Source organism: Odontomachus brunneus, unplaced genomic scaffold, assembly GCF_010583005.1.
Source record: "Odontomachus brunneus isolate Ranch 3 - 2012 unplaced genomic scaffold, Obru_v1 Obru_scaffold_020, whole genome shotgun sequence".
Lineage (NCBI taxonomy): Eukaryota > Metazoa > Arthropoda > Insecta > Hymenoptera > Formicidae > Odontomachus > Odontomachus brunneus.
In genome coordinates, this window is record NW_022639470.1 from 2,130,324 (window position 1) to 2,136,335 (window position 6,012).

The window sequence follows — 6,012 nt, forward strand, 5'->3', positions numbered from 1 at the left end:
CTCTCTCTCTCTCTCTCTCTCTCTCTCGCTCGCTCGCTCGCTCTCTCTTCCCCACCCCTCCCTCTCTTTCTCTCTCTCTCCTTTAGTTCTCCGCTAATTTCATAGAGACGCGTATCAAAGCCCGGCAAATTAACAGCCGAAGCTTATTACCTGTCGCAACGTAATCACACATAAGGATTAGGCAGACACAGTAGACGTGCAGCGCATTGCGTCGCGTCAAGATTCTATGCTCTCGCTGTTCTCTCCCGCGCGCGTATATGGTAGCAATAACACTGAAGATAGTAATAATTTTTATTACGTCGTGAAGGAATGCGAACGCGCACCCGTCAAGAACTTTCGTTTTTCCTATTTTCGCGAATAATGGTAATAACGCGATAACACCGCCAGCCACTTTTACTATCCTCCAGGTGAAATGTGAATTAACGTGTTAAGATTCCGATCTCGTTATTATTCTCGCGAACAACGTACTAGGAACGCGATAATAAAGGCATCGCAAAATAACAACGAAGGAAACGGATAATTTTATATTTCGTCAAGCAGTTTGCCGTTATACAGCACTTCTCTTCGTACACTATCGATTGATTCGATCGTATTTAATAGGAGCGAGAGTATTCGAAAGATCGTGCATCTTCCATTTTATCGGCAAATTGTCTCTCCCTTTCAAGGATCATTTTCCGCAAACGTGATAAAATCGTTACGTGTCCCAATAAAGACTACGCTTACACGGTTCGGCTTGCATTTATCGTTCTTCCATCACTTTTTATCGGGCTGTCATTAGTCTGTACGACCCGAGTTATTTTTTCGAACGGGTTTTCAACATTGAAAACATTCCCCTATCGGATTTGACCGAATCGGTCGACAGTGCCAAACCAACCAGGGCATTTCTGTGGTCGACAAGGATAACGAGTTAAAGTTCAGCAAGCTGTTTCTGGCCGTGTGAAGTAAGGTCTGATTAGAATGCGGATGAGGTCGATCGGTTCGTGGTGGTGAACATGTATATTCAACGTGGTTTCCACGAGAGGCGTCGGAAAATCGATTTCGTACCTTAAAGCCCGCTCCTCGAAGGGCAGTGCTGAATAAAAGTACGCAAACTGATTTTAAAGCGCCGTTAAAGTGTTTTAGCGGAACGCGAACAAGGGGGCGTTGCATAATTTACGAACGAAATTTTATTAAATATTTCGCAAGAAATGTAATCCCGTTTGTGCGATTTATTCGCGAACACAGCACGCGTGCGCGTTGCTCGTTCGGGTAAATGAATTGATCGTATATTTCACGATGAGAATTTTATGCCCGCGGTATAACATGGTGGAAATAAAAATTGCGAAACGCGAAACTCTCCATGTGTAATAATCCGCGTAAATGATCCGTTAAAATAATTAATTAGCATATCCATTATCTCGATTCCTGGGCTGTACGATTATTATAGAGAATAATTGAAAAAAAGACAACGCAAAACAATTAGATGATACTACGTTACATTACAAAATATTCATTTGTCGATGCGTTATTACAAATCGTTTCAACTTGAACTCGCAATTTCGCGTAATATGAAATACAAGAGATACAAGCGAGCGCAGTCGTCACGCGAATCTATTCTCGGGAGCTTGCGGACATGGCCGATAATCCAGGCAACTCGTTTTACGTACGTAAACATCGAATTTCGCACGACGGAGATTCTTGCCTAAAGTTATCACACGCCAGTCCACGACACATTTCGGTATACTTGAGCGACTCGAAAGCCGGAGTACCTGCCAGACCGTCTTCCTGGACTGCTCGACTTTTATCGCTGTTATCGAACATATATACTTTATAGATTGTATCGAGGCACAATGTCGAGATACATCTCGGCAGAATGTCGTTACCTTTCACCGTACGAGAGTGAGGTTTCCATTTGCGCCTTTCAACGAATTCTGCAACGGAGTATTTCACGCTCGCTGCGTTCTTCTTTGGGTGTTGCCGGTCGACCTTTATTCTCTTCGCGGAGCACTATCAAAAGTCTTCCAGCATCAAACGTGTGCATTCACGAAATACGCGGGAATCGCGATAGACGTTACAAATCTTCGCTCCGCCAGAATTTTTGCGCTATCGCGACGCTCATTAATCGCTTCCGCCATATGGTATTTAAGGTCGTAAAATTTACAGTTGTTGTCGCGAACGTGAGACTACTCGAATGCAGCTTATCACGTGTTTCATGCTTATTTATGATTGAAACTGCGAGTTATATTATGCAAGAAATTGTCTTTCTCTCTCTCTCTCACTCTCATTTTTGGTATTGCGTAACGTTATGCATAGTTAATGGAATGTGTTTCTCAGCGTAGCAGCGACTGTAGTTTGCATCTGGAAACAAGTCCGGAATATGCATGAATAGATCTGGAATACCATTATAAGATACGTGCAAATAGATTTTAATCGTATGTTAAAACCGCGAGCGTCATAGTTATAACGTATATGCAAATTACATTGGAATGATAATATTTATATTCGCAATGGCAGACATAAATGTTTCTCCTTGAATATTTTTCTCAAAAAATTACGTGCATTCTTTAAATCTGCAAAGTTTGTTGAAAAGAAAGAAAAAGTAAAAGTGCGCAAAATGAGCGGTGGTGACAGCCAGACGGAGGGGAAACGTGGAAGCAAAGAGAAGAAGGATGGGTGGAGGATTATAGAAAAGGAGAGAGAGATTGTGACGCCAGAAAGCGCTTATTACTCGCTCCGACACGGTATTCTCTCAGTCGCTTAATATTATGTAAGCAAATTCAGCAACTTGACGAGATTATTAATAATACTCGATAGTAATAATAATAATAAAATAATGATAGTTAATAATCGTAGTGATATCGTTTAAAGTGTAAACCAATAAAGTGAAAATAATTGTTTAAAAATCAAGATCAAAGTTGCGAAATAACGTAATTGAAATTACAACACACTTAAGGATAAAATATTATTCAAATATCGAGAAATAATTAAAATAAAAGATACATGTTAACAGTGATTGTATTACACACACACACACATACTTTGCATTAAGTATAAATTTACGACATTTAATTTTATTTAAAATTCAATTGAGGTCGACGAATACTTGTAAGTAGATAGATAAATAGATACATAATTACATAGAAAGAAAAAAGGAGCACAAAAGAGAACTGATAAAAAGATACCATATTCGCGAGTATTGTACTTTGGAAGACTCAAACGAAGAAAAGAAGACTAAATTCGGCAACCGCATTCCAGCTCTGCATTTCCTCCTATGACTCATCGTTTCCTTTTTTTCTTATATTTATGCATAATTGCGATAACTGCAATACCGTCGTGCAGATGTCGAGCAGCCGATCTTTAAATCTCATACTGTGTATAGTTAACGGAAATGCGATAAAAATTGAGAGAGACGTATATTATTGTATATATTTATATATATATTTGATTTATATAAATACGCTATCGCGGATACAAGGCACTAAATCGCAAGTACGATAAAAGGTAGAATATATATAAGTTGAACTATTTCAGCAATTAGGTAATGATAAATAATTTCCAACGCATTAAAGTCGCTCTCCGTGATCGGAAAATTGCAACGCCGCGATTTAGATAACTAACGTTCCAACGATGCGCCAGAAATGATTTCGCTTATAAACCTACCGTATGCCAGGTAATAAAATTGGGACGATTTAGGGGAAAAAGTCCGAGGATAAATACCATTTGTGTCGACGGCACAGTAACGTGGGTCCGAGAAATTATTGCGCGATTACCGTGCGACCCGTTTGTTAAGCGATCGGAACAAGTATACCGTAACCATCCGATGGAACCCCCGCTGCAGAGCTCACATTCCCTTAATCGCCGCGCACGATAGCTACAAAATAATCTTCCCCTTAGTATTTCTCCCGCGAATTACCATTCTTGGCCCACATTCAACGATCTCATATCGGCAGTAATATCGCCGCGCGTTCCCCTTCCCTGCCGGCATTATTCGCGGCCCACCGCCTCTCCCACACTCGGGTTTTGCGCGATCACGCAAATCGCCGAATTATTCCTCGGCTGCCGACTGAGTACCACCGTCGTCGGGCTTTACTATTACGTATATACTACCGCGCTCCTTTACGTTCTCTCCTTCTCCCCCCGCCTTCGGTACGAATTTAAAACCACGCCGAACCATCGTTCCTCGACAGAGTGTGACTCTCATTTGCCGTTCCTCTCTCTCCCTTCCCTCCTCCTTCTCTTCTCCTTCGTCTCTTGTCGTCATTGCGTTTACGATATTTTATCGGCGACCACAAATAGCCGGGACCCAATCGTGATACCCGGACGAGCATCCCGGGCTCAAAGGGCTTTTCAGGGTACGGGTTAGCTGGAATTTGCACCTCGCTCTTATGCCGATAAAACTGCTTCCTCGCCGTCGACCCGAACACTTCCACCTGCGGAACGTAAAGAGGAGTTTTAAAAGCTCGAGCGTCACTCCGGAAGACAGCTGTAGATTCGAGTTTTTCTTGCGCCGGCGGTAGATTGGGCTCCGGTGGCCGCGCAAGGCATCCACGAGCGAGATAAACGCGCAAATTGCTTCAGTTCACTTGCTATGATCCAAAAGTGTCTCTCGTCGTGGTACTCTCAGTGTCGACCGCATTAACGACGCTTGCTAACGACGGGTAAAAAATCGCAACGTGAAAATTCGTACTCGACGTTATATAAGAAAAACGTGCCGTTAATATAATCTAATGAAATAGATCAGGAACGTTCGGGTGAAATAACAATTATTATCATGAATTCGATATCGCGATAGCCTGCGATGTTATCGTTGAAATTATCTCTGTTACGTTCTCAGGAAAGAATCGTTGCGTCCAAGAGAACTCCTCTGGCCAAGCTTAATTCTGAATACACACAAGGTTGAGAATTAATAACAAAGCCGGAGTGCTTGGTGATCCGGAGACCCGCGCTGTGTTTTACAGGTACCACGTCGTCAGTTAAGGGGTTAAGCGAATTACTGCGCTACACCAACTTCGTTTCATCTGTGTTAGCGCACTCGACCGAAAGCCTCCACGAGAGGTATAAATCTGCATTGTATCTCCTACGAGGTAAAGCACAAACGAGCGCAAACGAGAGGAAACAAGCGTCGCAGAGAGAATGATGATGGTTATCACATGACCTCTTGAGCGAAAGTGCAACTGTCAACATCCCCGGATATAGTTTGCGTGAAAAGATGTCTCTTTTCTTGTGATATTATCAATATGTCGAGACATTTGGAGTGAATATATCTCGGTTTACAGTTTATTGAGAGGTAATAAGAAAACTGGATTTTTAACGATTTTTCAGATTTTCGTATATAAAAATGCTGCGCTCTTCATTTGCAAATGAAGATAAAGCACAATAAGTTTAACGTTGTCATTAAATATATTTGATACGTTTAGAACGTTCAGTTTAACATCGCATGACATGTTACCATATATACGCATAAACATTACGTGTTACGCATCACAGTGTTCCACGTCCTAGAAATGTAGTACGATTGTAACGCTAATATTCGAAATGGTGCTCCGAAGCTGCCCCTCCATTACTGTTTGAATAGTCGCGTATAAATTAGTGGTCCGTTGTTAACGCAGAACTGCAAATCATTATCGGTTGCCTCATCATAATTACCACTAGAGAAGCGTATATTCGTATCAGGTGACTCGGCCATTCTTTCCCAAAACAATTAATTCTGCACACGCAATGTTTTCTCTTTTTCATTTCAAATCTCCCTTTTTCTCTCTTTCCCTTTTTTTCGTTATTTCCCAAATCTTGAATCTTTCGTTGTTGAAGCATTTTTTCCTGAAATTCGGCGATAATATTTCGTTACGCTTTACGTATCTTACATTCGTAGGCAAACGAACCGAGTTTTTTTATTGGCAATACTCTCGTCGTACAATAACGTCGATCAGGTAGATTACGTACACAGTAGCCAAGAATGAGCATGGACACATAGATCCGTGTGAGCAATTAAATAAACGTGTTTATCTACTTGATAAAATGACATAGTGCGAGAGA